A 15,419-nucleotide genomic window follows, 5' to 3' on the forward strand; every position below is an offset into this window, starting at 1 on the left:
TACTTAATTATACATTTCCTGTGTATTTAATAAAAGTTTTTGATCTGATCGAAAATATATATGGAATTTTAACATAGCGGTTCGTTTTATTTACATCTTCTGAATTTTCAATTATCTTTTTGTTCTTCTTAGTGTAGGCCTTGTGGCCTGTTTTTAAGAGGGATTAGTCTCCTGCAATGTTAAGCCATCTCTTTGGTGGTCTGCCTTGGGTTGGCCGTGCAGTGCGATGTGGGGGAGTCTGGATGGTTCCATTCTCCTCATGTCTCATACCATTGTCTTCTTCGTTGTCTTCCCCACCTAACGACATCTTGTACCTTGCATATTTCTCTTGTCCTGGTGTTCCTTATTCTATCTCTATCTTGCCAGATATGCTCTTAGAGTCTTCATTTCTGACACTCATAGTACGATTTTGTTACTGTGGTGTCTGCTCTGCATTCAATCCCATATGTCATCATGGGATACCTGAAAATATATATATATATATATATATATATATATATATATATATATATATATATATATATATATATATATATATATATATATATATATATATATATATATATATATATATATATATATATATATATATATATATATATATATATATTAAATGGAAATGTTCATTTGTTCAAAATCTTAAATCTCCTAAGGATATTCACCGATCGCAGATTAACAACCTTTGACAGGTAAAAAACATGCTTTTATGAAAAACGTTTTTTTTACCGCAATGGCAGCTCGGCTGTCCAAACTCAAAACACAGTAAGGGACAATTTTTTTGTATTATGTTTTTATTGCATTTTTGGACTAAGTAGATTCTACTTAGTCCAGAAATCCAAAAAAAAACGTACTACAAAAAAATGTCCCTTACTGTGTTTTAAAATTGGACAGCCGAGCTGTTGAATGTGTCAGCAGTACACGCCATGCTTAACATTGCTCATGGCAGACAGTGTGCTTCTTGACAGCTGCTGTCACTTTTCATTTATAATGTATTATTTTATCATAGATTTAATACCTAATTGCTTCACAAGGAATTTAACAGCAACAAGTGGCTGGGTGCTATGTGGAGGTCCTCACCAAAAAGTTATATTTATAATATTATTTAAAAAATCCTTCAAAAGCAAATCTGTTCTGTTTACTGTATTCTATCGAAATCTTAATTTAAATCGCACCAAAAGGTAACAATTTTTCAAGCTAGAATTCCTGATTACTAAAAATAATTTATAATAGAAATGTAGCATTTTGGTGAGGACCTCCACATATAAGAGTAAATATATATATATATATATATATATATATATATATATATATATATATATATATATATATATATATATATATATTCGTCTTCTTCTTCTTTCCATGTTCGCTCCCTAGGTGGAGCATATGGCCAACACGAGACGTCTCAAAGTTCCGCTGAGTATAGTCGGTGAATGGGCGCCGGAATCCTCGGGGTTGGAAGAAGAGACACGAAGGGTTGATGCTCTCAGGTGGCATTCTAAGGACATGTCCCAACCATGTCCACCTTCTCCTCTTCAGGACTTCCAGTATGAGGGACATATATATATATATATATATATATATATATATATATATATATATATATATATATATATATATATATATATATATATATGTGTGTTATTTTTTGACATCTCATCAAAGATGAAGAAGAATATGGATGTCTGGGCATTTACGGGGCTTACGACCGTCATAGGCTGGTTTAAGTGATCACTTTACACACGTGTAACATTCACCAATTCTACCCATTATTGACAACCACACTACTCAAATTCTTGGAAGTTCTATATATATGAACCAATTTAGAAACCTTGTTCATGAATCACTAGAACTTCACTAGAGACATCTGTTGGTGAGATGTAAAGAAGCTTTTTTATTAAGCAGAAACTCTTATATTCCATATTCTTCTTCATCTTTGATGAGATGTCAAAAAATAATATGAAAGTAACTCCTGTAATTGGAGATAATCCAGATTTTGTGAACAAGTATTTGGACACACTCAAAATGTTGTAAATATATATGTGTGTGTGTGTGTTTTTACAGGGTGTACGACCCATCATGGCATATTCTTTTCCATCTATATTGAAATGTCAAAAATGTAAAATAACTTAAAATGTAAATAATAAGAGTGGAGAAACCCAGATTTCTGATGTATTTGAAAACGTTGTAAATAAATAATATGCCGTAAAAATAACAGGCCCCACATTCGCGGTGTTATCTGTTACTAACACGTGTGAGAGCTCGCAATGCATTAATCTCGCGATTTCCGATCGGACGGACGAAAATCCAGAAGACGAAAAACTCGCTAAAAATACCCGCCAGTGGGGACTTTGGCGGCTAGATCTGGGAGCTCTATTTCGGTATGGCCAGCCGGCTCCGGAGCCCAGAGCGACCGCCAGTCCGCCGACGCACCCCGCGCCGTCCGTTTGTCAAAAATTTCCCGCAAATCGGTAAAAAAATAACGCGACAAATACCGCAGGAATATTTCCAACGCGAGCTGTCAAAATCGACGCCATTTTGAATTCACCTGGACAACTTGCCCCGTTTAGTGTGATTTCGAAATGGACCATTTCGTGAAATCGATCGCCACGCTTTTTTTTATTTATTTCTTTCTTATTACTAGGTTTTCGCAAACTAGTATTTGTCCTGGATAGTGTAGTGATTAGTGCGTTTAGCTACCATGCTTCAGGTCCTTTGTTAGATTCCCAGGGTGGTCAAAATAAATATAAGTTATTTTTCATAATAATATTTGTTTTATTATTATTTATTCAATATTACCCTGGACTGGTACCTGAAGCGGAGGGCTGATCACTTTCCCTTCGCTTGTTAACGATCAAGATAACACTGCGTTTACATGATGCAGTGCCCTATGGACCTTTGAGTGCGGATTAGGGTTAGAATAATAATATATGTTTTATTATTATTTATTCAATATTACCCTGGACTGGTACCTGAAGCGGAGGGCTGATCACATTCCCTTCGCGTATTAACGATCAAGATAACACTGTGTTTATATGATGCAGTGCCCTATGCACCATTGAGTGCGGATAAGGGCTAGAAAAATAATAATTGTTTTGAATTAGCCTAAAAAGCAAGACTTATCACCTCGGTTTCGTATAATTATCGACCAAGATCATTTAAAAATATATATTATATTTTATTTTGTGTTTGAAGCTCGTGTCTGCGTCTACTACTACCATCGCGCCGTTTCTCCGAATGGGTAAGAAGAGAGGATGGAACGCCACACTCTTCTGTCCTTACATACACTCCCGGCTTCCTTCACATCCATACATCTAGTCATACATGCAGACTTTTTACATCACCAGATTTTAGGTTCTGATTGATCTGATCGTGCCAAGTCTTTTTCGGCCATCCTCGTTCTGTTCTCCCGCTCACATTCGCCACATATGCTTCTTAGCCATTCTCTCGTTATCCATTCGCTCCACATGTCCACACCACCTTAAATAACTCTTCATAATATTTTCAATGCGTTAACCAATACACCACGAGGCGGACACAAATAGGAATCTTTCTTTTTCAAACCCTTATCCGCGCCCAATGGTGCATAGGGCACTGCATTGTATATAAGCTGTGTTATCTTGATCCTTGAATACGTGAAGTTAAATATTAGTGTAATAGATTACTTATATTCATTTAGGAATTTCTCAGCATAAAATTAAAATTGAACAAATTTACGAATTTTCGAAGTGTTTTACGGTAGAAATATTTGGGAAACCCTGGACCAAAGCGATACTTACATATTTATTGAGTATTAATAAAAAAATCACTAAAATTGAAGTATGAATTTCCTAACATAAAATGTAAGTCAAAAATTACGTTAAAATTTTCGAATTCGCGAAGTGTCCGACTGTAGAAAATGTTTGGGAAACTCTGGATCAAAGCGATATTTACATATTTATTTAGTATATAAAAAATATCATTTGAATTGATTTGAAGTAGGAATAACACAGCATAAAATAAAAGACGAATGTTAAAAGTACTGCATCACGAAGTGTTTTATTGTAGAAAAAGATTGAGAAGCCCTGGATTATAGCAAAACTTACATATTTATTTAGTAATTATATAAAAAATCACTTAAATAAAATCAAGTAGTGCTTTTTCCAACATAAAATATAAGACAAGTGTTTAAATTTTCGAATTTACGAAATATGCCTTTTTTTTAAATAAATAAAAAATATTTTAGTTTTTTATGTTATTATTTACAAAAATACTTCAATTTCATACTATTTTTGTGAGCCTTAGCGACTCATTATTATAAATAGGTATCAAATTGTGGTAGAGTGGGTTCGAACCGAGAAACTCTGACTCAAGAGTCCGCGAAACTAACCACGCGGCCACAACCCGACACGTTTTATTGTAGAAAAGTTTGAGAAGCCCTGGATGAAAGAGACACACATTTATCGGGTATTTCACTAAAAATCTGCATATTGTGACATCGAGATTACTTTTTGAGTAATTTTCCACGCGGGCCTCAGTCGAAAAAATACATTCGTTGAGAGAAGATGTAACGTCTTTTAAAATATTTTAAATTAAATAAAATAAATAAATTCATTAATTGATTCGGCAGTCACTATGTAGTAATATCTATCAATTTTTAAATTCAAGTTTTACTTGGTTTTTACATATTTTTCTTAAAATCTATTGTGGCACGTGTTTCGACGCATTCTTTATCACACGGTGTCTGAAAATGATGCGGAATGCGTCGAAACACGTGTCACAGTAGATTTTTAAGAAATATTGCTAATTACCAATTGAAACTTAAATTAAAATACATTTATAAGTAATATTTAAAGATAATTTAAATAATAAATAGTGCTTGTGATATTTTCAACGGAAAATTCGTGATTTTTTTGTGTCGCAGGAAAATTTTCGATGAAAATGTGCGACGGCTGCCTTGTTCGATAAATTATAACGAAATGTAAGTACAATTTTATTTAAAAAAATATTTTTTATGATTTATTTCGTATTATTGGGTAATATATCCTAAATTAAACACGATTATTTGATTGAATTCTTCTTTTATATCCTTCCATATATATGATAATTTGTGACGCGTTTCGTCTTATTACGACATCATCAAACACTCAATAATTCAATATAAAATTCTACCAACTGTCTGCAGTTACAATAAATTATTTATTTTGTGGTATTTTCGTAAAATACTACCTCAAGCGTTTATATTCTCAAACCCTTATCCGCACCCGAATGATGCATAGGGCACTGCGTCATATATTCGCAGTGTTATCTTGATCGTTTACACATGAAGGAAAGGTGATCAGGCCTCCGCTTCAGGGACCAGTCCATGGTAGTATTGAATAAATATTACAGTGAATAAATCACTTATATTTATTTTACCCCCCTTGGGAATCGAACCCGGGACCTCCATAACGGTAGCCGAGCGTGCTGACCATTACACTACGGAGGCGGACAAATATTTCGTATTATTGGGTAATAAATCCAAAATTACACACGATTATTGGATTGAATTCATCTTTTATATACTTACATATATATGATAATTTGTGACGCGTTTCGTCTTATTACGACATCATCAAACACTCAATAATTCTATATGGAATTCTACCAACTGTCTGCAGTTACAATAAATGATTTATTTTGTGGTATTTTCGTAAAATACTACCTCAAGCGTTTATATAAATACTAATTTGATCAAATATTCTCAAATATTTCTTTTCGTTGTGCAAACTGTCCATCGAACCAACCATCACGTCGCTTCTGCAGGGGTAAGCAGGGAGAAAAGAACGCCACACTACTCTGTCTTTGCAAAAATTAACAATTTAATATTATTTGTTATATCAGACACTGATTTATCTACCCTAACGTGGAAAATCTTAGTATGCAGAAGGATTGCATATATACAGATTTCAAAATTAAATGCAATATGGATGTTTAATAATGGGCAGAATGGTGAACGTTACACAAGTGTATAAGTAATCCCTTAATCCATCCAAATGCCAGGTCTTAAGCCCTGGGATGCTCAGATTTTCATATTCTTCCATATAAAGAGGAATTATCGATGTTTCATATCAAGTTGAAATATGTTACGTATGATTATGCAATATTTTTTCGCCTCTTCCACATTCATTCATCTCCTCATACATATCTACCGATTATTCAAATTTCTGACCTGACCTTACCCAAGTATTTGAAATACTTAAGCATGCCAAGTTTTTCTCAGTTTTCTCTGCTTCTATTACCAACCACATTCGCCTCATAAATTTTGTTTCCAAACCATCTCAACACACCTTTCTTAATTTTATCGATAATGCTTATCTCAGCCTTGCATTCATTCATTATATCACCATTCAAACAACTATCATGCGTCGTTTTTACGCGCATTCTTCTGAGTGATCGCATATCTATATGATTCAGTCTACTTTTAGCCTTCTTTTGCCAACTCCACGCTTTGCTCGGACACATTAGGATTGGTACCAGGGCTCTGTTGTGAACTACTAGCTATATGGTCGCAATGCAAAACGTATTTTGTTATATCATCAACTCAAAACCCTTATCCGCACCCCAATGGTGCATAGGGCACTACGTCATATAAACGCAGTGTTATCTTGATCGTTTACACATGAAGGAAAGGCGATCAGCCTTCCGCCTCAGGTACCAGTCCAGGGTAATATTGAATAAATATTACTGTAAAAAAATATTAAATTGATTTGACCCCCCTCTGGGAATCGAACCTGGGACCTCCAGAACGGTAGCCGAGCGTGCTGACCATTACACTACGGAGGCGGACATATCATCAACTATTCGACCAAAAATGTAGCTTGGGCGGTTATTGCACAACTATTGCGCAGTCGATGTCAGACGGTTGTGCAACAGTACGCTCGCGTAGTGTAGCGGTTAGCGCGTTTGTCCTCCGTGCTGGAGGTCCCGGGCTCAATTCACAAGGAAGTCGAAAAACATATATGTAACAAAATTTTAACATTATTTTTTTGACATCCAAACAAATATGATGACAAGTACCTATGGAAGTCTGGGTATTCATTTACAGGGCTTATGACCTGTTTAAAGGCTAGTTGAGTGATCACTTTACAAGCGTGCACTTTGCAACATTCATCATTCTTTCTACCCATGATTTACAACCACACTCAAAATTTGCAACATTTTGAGTGTGTCCAAACACTTGTTCACAAAATCTGGATTATCTCCAATTACAATCAATTAATTTTCATCTCACCAACTAAAAATGAAAATGGTATTTTCTGGCGTTTCTCATGTGTGTGATTATAATCCAGGATTCGGACCTCACATACTAATAAAAGAGTTTCTGCTTAGTAAAAAGCTTATTTTCATCTCATCAATAGATGTCTCTAGTGAGCTTCTAATGATTCAAGAACAATGTTTCGAAATCGGTTCATATATATATATATCGCTCACTCCTTTCAAGAATGTCATAAATCAAAATTCGTCAATTTTCAGTTGGGCATGTTTTCGGAATGCCCAAAAAAATTACTTTATCCCAGCAGAAGCGGCATATTTTTAACTTAATATTTACCCGCTACAGGGCAGAAAGTGTTGTTTTTGCATTTTAAATAAAAGGTATTGTTTAATTATTTTTTAAAATAAACTAAATATTTTTCAAATGGAGAAACAACCTTCAGGTTTTACTTAAAAAGATCTGTTGCACAGTATAAAGTTCAATAAGTGGCTTGATATTTATTTTTAATACATTGTATTATATTTTTAAACTTTTCCTGAAAACGTTCTCCTGAAAAATCGAGTTTTTTGATTTATGACGTTCTTGAAAGGAGTGAGCGATATATAGAACTTCCAAGAATTTGAATAGTGTGGTTGTCGACAATGGGCAAAATTGGTGAACGTTACACGTGTGTAAAGTGATCACTTAAACCAGCCCATGACGGTCGTCAGACCCGTAAATGCCCAGACTACCATATTCTTCTTCATCCTTTATGAGATGTCAAAAAATAACTCAAAATTTGGATTTAGTCGATTTGCGATAGTTGTGCAACTTCCTCTTGCATAGTGTAGCGGTAAGCGTGTTTTTCCACCGTGCTGGAGGTCCCGGGTTCGATTCCTAGGGAGGTCAAAATAAATGTAACTGATTTTCACTACAAAAAAAAACACAATTTATTATTGATTCTCAATTGTAGCACGGAATAACCGGTGGGTATGTATGAGGAGATGCATGAATGTGGAAGAGGTAAAGATTGTTTGCAAAGTCAGAGTGGTGTGGCGTTCTATCCTCTCTGCCTACCCCTGCGGAGAAGCGGCGTGATGGTCAGTTAGTTACTTTTTCACTCAACATATTATACATATTTAATATAACCCTAGACCATTATTAGAAGCGCAGGACTGATCACCTTGCCTCTACGCAATTTACGACCAAGATAACACTGCGTCGATATGATGCAGTGCCCTATGCACCATTGTTTGTAAACAAGAGTTGACACTCACGTACATTATGAGGTCTTAAACATTGCTTAGTAAAAAGTGGCGCCATTTTTTTACATACCTGTAAAATATATCGTAGTCATACAGGAGAAAGTGACCAAGTGCATTTTTTTTACAAAAACGTGATCATTGACCATTTGATATCTTACTAGCTTAATATTGTCCTGAAAAAATCCCAAAGGATTTTAAACTTGGGAGTATAATATACCGACTTGTTAAAAATGACTAACTGCATTGGTGTTTATTTTGTTGCCAAGCCAAAGTGACTTAAATGGCCCTCCTGAACATTTTACGTTTTGTTAGTTGGTCACTTTCTCCTGTACGACTACAATATATGAACATAAAAAATACTTGTATTAAAAATTTGTTTAGATCAAATTACTTTTAAGCATTGTTGTTGGGTGAATTGCGCACTAAATAGTGCATATTAATTAGCGTTTTTTACGTATCTAATAAAAATATACATTTGTGCATAAAACATTTTTTTACATATAAGTATATCTTTTTTAATTTACATAAATTGTTTAGATTTATTTAAAGAACAATTACAAATATATTTAAAATATTTTTTTGCAGAGACCCACCAAGACACCTTGTGTGTCTTGTCCGTGGAGTTCTTTTTATGTATAGTTTTTATTGTTTTATTATTTTATTTTAACCTAATATACACACAAAAAAGAGAGAAAATAATTAAAATATAAACTATTTTACAATTTTCATAGAATCAACTCTTGATCATTTACCCATTCCTTTATTTTGCCTTTGTTCCATATTTTATTTTGACCTCTAACCTCCGTCGGCAACAAATTAAAAATGTTCGGAACGATATATTGCAGTGTTCGACTCCCATATTTCTCACGATATATATATATATATATATATATATATATATATATATATATATATATATATATATATATATATATATATATATATATATATATATATATATATATATATATATATATGTATATATGTATATATGTATATATGTATATATGTGTATATGTATATATGTGTATATATGTGTATATATGTATATATGTGTATATATGTATATATGTATATATGTATATATGTATATATGTATATATGTATGTATGTATGTATGTATGTATGTATGTATGTATATATATATGTATATATATATACATACATACATACATACATACATACATACATACATATATATATATATATATATATATATATATATATATATATATATATATATATATATATATATATATATATATATATATATATATATATATATATATATATATATATATATATATATATATATATATATATATATATATATATATATATATATATATATATATATATATATATATATATATATATATATATATATATATATAAAGTTTAAAAAGCGGATATTTCATTTCATTGAGCCTAAAAGTTTTAAATAACAGGGATATATATATATATATATATATATATATATATATATATATATATATATATATATATATATATATATATATATATAAGTTTAAAAAGCGGATATTTCATTTCATTGAGCCTAAAAGTTTTAAATAACAGGGATTTTAGAGTTTTTTTCCAGTATACCCACGATATATCGCTCACTCCTTTCAAGAACGTCATAAATCAATAAACTTGATTTTTCAGGAGAACGTTTTTAATGTTTTAAAATATAACAAAGTGTATTAAAAATAAATATCAAGCCTCTTATTGAACTTTTTACTGTGCAACAGATCTTTTTAGGTAAAACCTCAAGGTTTTTTCTCCATTTAAAAAATATTTAATATATTTAAAAACATAATTAAACGATACATTTTCTTCAAAATGCAAAAACATTTTTTTTGCCCTGTAGCTAGTAAATATTAAGTTAAAAATAAGCCTCTTTTGCTGGGATATAGTACATTTTCTGGGCATTCCGAAAAAATGCACAACTGAAAATTGACGATTTTTGATTTATGACGTTCTTGAAAGGAGTGTGCGATATGTCAGGTACAGCAAAAATGTTATATGTATAACGCAAACGGCACTTGGTACGTTTCGTTACCTCCAGACGCGAGCGGAAGCGATGTACCGAGAAATCCACGACAAGGAGTGTGATTCATGTTCGCCCGTGACGAGTCGACGATATTTTTATCCACTTTTTGCTAAAATTCTCAGCCCGACAATTTGGCAGACCTCGCTATCATCCAACGTCGCGAATTGTGTCATTTTCAAAAGTAATGTCGCATGTTACTAGCTATGTTTTTTATTAGCTGTTTTACCGGCATCGGACGGTATTGTATTTTATCGGGCATTCGTGCGAAGGGTCGCTAATTCACGCCATCATTTTCAAAGCTGATGTATATTAATACAACTCTATATATATATAAATATATATATATATATATATATATATATATATATATTTTTTTTTTTGTCCGCCTCCATAGTATAATAATGGACAGCACGCTCGGCTACCGCACTGGAGGTCCCGGGTTCGATTCCCAGGGGGGGTCAAGTAAATAAATGTGATTTATTTCTCTCTAATATTTATTCAATATTACCCCGGACTGTTACCTGAAGCGGAGGGCTGATCACCTTTCCTTCATTTGTTTACGCTCAAGATATGATGCAGTTCCCTATGCACCACTGGGGTGAGGATAAGGGTTCGAATTAATGAATATATATATATATATATATATATATATATATATATATATATATATATATATATATATATATATATATATATAATATATAATATATATATATATATATATATATATATATATATATATATATATATATATATATATATATATATATATATATATATTTATATATTTATATATTTATATATAAATATATATATACTGTAATATTTATTCAATATTACCATGGACTGGTACCTGAAGCGGAGGGCTGATCACCTTTCCTTCATGTGTAAACGATCAAGATAACACTGCGTTTATATGACACAGTGCCCTATGCACCATTGGGGTGCGGATAAGGGTTTTATTTTATTATTATTAATTATATTTATATATTTATATATATATATATACATATATATATATATATATATATATATATATATATATATATATATATATATATATATATATATATATATATATATATATATATATATATATATATATATATATATATATATATATATATATATATATATATATATATATATATATATATATATATAATAATAATTAGGTATGTACCTCGTTATAGCCGAATTTGGAAGTAAGCCTCGTTTAAATGTATACAAATGTATAAACATCCCACGACCTGCATGCCTGTTGCGAGCTACCAAAGGTTATTCGTCATGTCAAAATTGTATCCTCCGTTTCTTTCCCGCCCGGTGAATATTACATCAAGCAGTATTGCTGTCCCGCTCTAATTGAAAAATATCTATCGAGTTTCCGAGCGAATTCGGTCCGAGTATTGCCGTCCCTCTCGCACCCGTTGGCTATTTGTAATTGCATCCCTGTCTCGCACACTTGCTGCATCGACCGTGCGAGTGTTGGTGTCGTAGACCACTGCGCTGATTAAAAAAAATATAATGTTATATATTTTTTTTCTCCTCTTTCTTCTCTATTTGTTATTTGTATCCAGTAGTGCTTTGGGCATTGCGGAAAAATTCTAAGTAAATAAAAAAATACCATACTTACTAAAAAGATAAATGTTTCTGTTTTTATTGTTTACAAAAATACATATTAAAAAAACATTTAATTATTTACAAAGCCAAATGTGGTTACCACTGTTTTAATGAAGTGGATCGTATAAAGATGGCGCTAAGAAAATTATGTGTCGGGTTGTGGTCCCGTGGTTAGTGTCGCAGACTCTTGAGTCAGAGTTTCTCGGTTCGAACCCACTTTACCATAATTTGAAACCTATTTCTAATAATGAGCCGCTTAGGCTCACATATACAGTATGAAATTAATATATTTGTGTAAATAATAAAAACACAAATATTTCTCTTAAAAAAAAAACCTTTTTATTTTTTATATTTTTACTTAAAGGAATAACCCGCAAAGCGTCTATTTTAGACGCTTGTCTGCAGGTAGGATAGTAAGGACAGGGAAGGTAAATGTGAAAAGTACATTACAAACACCCAGACCAATTGAAAATAAATCTTTCTTGAATTCATTTTGCAATTGGCGGTAATCGAACCCGTGACGCCAGTTTCGAAATTCAATTCAATTGATTTATTCACAAAAACAGCAATACACATTACAAACTTAAAATTTAAAGCTTCTTCTTCTTCTTCTTCTTCTTTTTGTAGATCCTAGGGATCTGTTTGTGCCTCCGCATGTCGCTCTTGGGATGTTGACTCCCAGCTGTCTTTCCATCTTTTCGGAGGTCTGCCTGAAGGTCTGCGTCCTTCAGGGTTGCCTTGGAGGGCGATACGTGGAAGTCTGTCGTCTGACATTCTGTTTACATGATCATTCCAGTATCGCCTTCGTTGTCGTCCCCACCTCACGATATCCTCCGTCTTACACATGCTCCGGATGTCGGTATTTCTTACTCGGTCTCGCAATGTTTTTCCGGTTAAAATTTAAAGCGTATACATTAAAAAATATGCAAGAATACTATTGCTAAAGATGAAGAAGAATCCCGCTTCGGAAAATTCCTTCAGACACATGGAACAGATCAATATACACTGAGGTATTGTTCAACAATCTAGCATCTAGCATCTTAACATGGCCTGCCCCATATTTTCTCATACACAATTTTAAATCGGCGCATAGACCATTTTTTTGATCGCCTAGCGTCCCGACGCCAGTTCGCAGTCGGCGCCCGACCGAGACGGACGTCGATTTCGCTTTCGAACACGAACGAAAGTACCAAATAAAAGCACAAACGAAATCGAATCGAGCGCGAAGAGAACAAAAGACGTTCACGTATAAATTATTTCAGCGTTCAAAGTGGCGCTCGTTCAGAATCCAGTGGTGGAGTTTTTTTTAGCAATTAATAAATTTATTTTATTTCATAAAAAAGGTTTGTTTATTTTTAATTTACATATCGCTCACTCCTTCAAGAACGTCATAAATCAAAAATCTTCAATTTTCAGTTGTGCATGTTTTCGGAATGCCCAGAAAATGTCCCAGCAAAAGAGGCATATTTTTAACTTAATATTTACCCGCTACAGGGCAGAAAGTGTTGTATTTGCATTTTGAAGAAAACGTAGTTTCATTATTTTTTGAAAAATACTAAATATTTTTCAAATGGAGAAAAAACCTTCAGGTTTTACCTAAACAGATCTGTTGCACAGTAAAAAGTTCAATAAATGGCTTCATATTTATTTTTAATACATTTTATTATATTTTTAAACTTTGAAGATGTTTTCCTGAAAAATCAAGTTTTTTGATTTATGACGTTCTTGATAGGAGTGAGCGATATACTTAAATACCTAGTTCTCTTTTTAGTTTCTAAAATACGTAAAATTTTTAGTTATATTATACTAACATTGGCCAACAATGATTTTGTAACTGAAATTTTGATGACTGATTTTGACTTGAAGTTAATCGTTCTTATTCAAAGTCTATATGGTGACAAGCTTGTATCACGTCAAGTTTTGATGTTACAGTTATATTATTGTTTGTATGGACCCCATACGTTGAAACCGTAATAGTGGTTGGTATCTAGACATGCTTTAGTCTAAGGTCTAAGGGATTAGAAAAAAAGTATTGATAATTATGGAGTAACAGTGGAAATACATTAATAATAATAATAAAACCCTTATCCGCACCCCAATGGTGCATAGGGCACTGCTTCATATAAACGCAGTGTTATCTTGATCGTTTACACACGAAGGAAAGGTGATTAGCCCTCCTCTTCAGGTGCCAGTCCAGGGTAATATTGAATAAATATTACAGTGAAAAAATCACTTATATTTATCTGACCCCCCCTGGAAATGGAACCCGGGACCTCCAGAACGGTTGCCTAGCGTGCTGACCATTACACTACGGAGGCGGGAAATATATTAACTAATTAATATTGAATACGATAGCATTATATGCTTATATCGCTCACTCCTTTCAAGAACGTCATAAATAAAAAAAAACAGATTTTTCAGGAGAACGTTTTTAAAGTTTAAAAATATAACACAATGTATTAAAAATAAATATCAAGCCTCTTATCGAACTTTTTACTGTGCAACAGATCTCTTTCGGTAAAACCTGAAGATTTTTTCTCCATTTGAAAAATATTTAATATATTCAAAAAATAATTAAATAATACCTTTTCTTCAAAATGCAAAAATAACTCTTTCTGCCCTGTAGCGGGTAAATATTATGTTAAAAATATGCCGCTTTTGCTGGGATATAGTACATTTTCTGGGCATTCCGAAAACATGCATAACTAAAAATTGACGATTTTTGATTTATGACGTTCTTGAAAGGAGTGAGCGATATATATTTGTACATAAATAATAAGATAAACTTTAGTCAATATCAGAATTAAAAATACCCATAGCTAAAAAATCTGACGTGCTACATTTTTTGCTTTCGTTTTGGAATTCAGCTATGCAAAGTGCATAAAGACCAGGTATTTTCATGCCAGTTACAAAATAAAAGTTGTGAATCTTTGGCTAGTTTTAGTGAACTCTTTCCATTCCTTTACATTATTGTACCGCAAAGTGTGCCGCGGCACACTGGCGTACCGAGGTGCTTAGTTGGTGTGCCGCAGAAAAAACGTCTAGTTTTGTGACAATAACACAATTGCTCCAAATTTTGATTGCCTGTGCTCAGTTTTAAGTAAGCTCATATTTCGCATTCAACATTATATGTTAACCCTTTATTGCTTGACTTTTTTTATTATTTAAATAAAATAAAATGTACTGTATCTCACTCTAAACATTAGAGGAAAAATTAATGAAAATTGAATGGAAAACCGCGCAAACTAATGGTAACGAGCAAGTTGCC

General features: G+C 32.7%; 1 protein-coding gene across 1 annotated transcript in view; it reads left to right on the forward strand.

Annotated features, from left to right (window-relative positions):
- Nucleotides 1-2,319: 2,319 nt before the first annotated feature.
- Nucleotides 2,320-15,419, forward strand: part of RyR (Ryanodine receptor) — a 240,618-nt gene continuing 227,518 nt past the window's right edge. The window contains exons 1-2 of the mRNA XM_088272014.1: nucleotides 2,320-2,471; nucleotides 4,904-4,960. The gene's annotated coding sequence lies outside the window, so the exon portion shown is untranslated. The remainder of the gene's footprint in view (nucleotides 2,472-4,903; nucleotides 4,961-15,419) is intronic.

Source organism: Brachycentrus maculatus, unplaced genomic scaffold, assembly GCF_059751285.1.
Source record: "Brachycentrus maculatus isolate JH-2025_06_01 unplaced genomic scaffold, ASM5975128v1 h1tg000475l, whole genome shotgun sequence".
Lineage (NCBI taxonomy): Eukaryota > Metazoa > Arthropoda > Insecta > Trichoptera > Brachycentridae > Brachycentrus > Brachycentrus maculatus.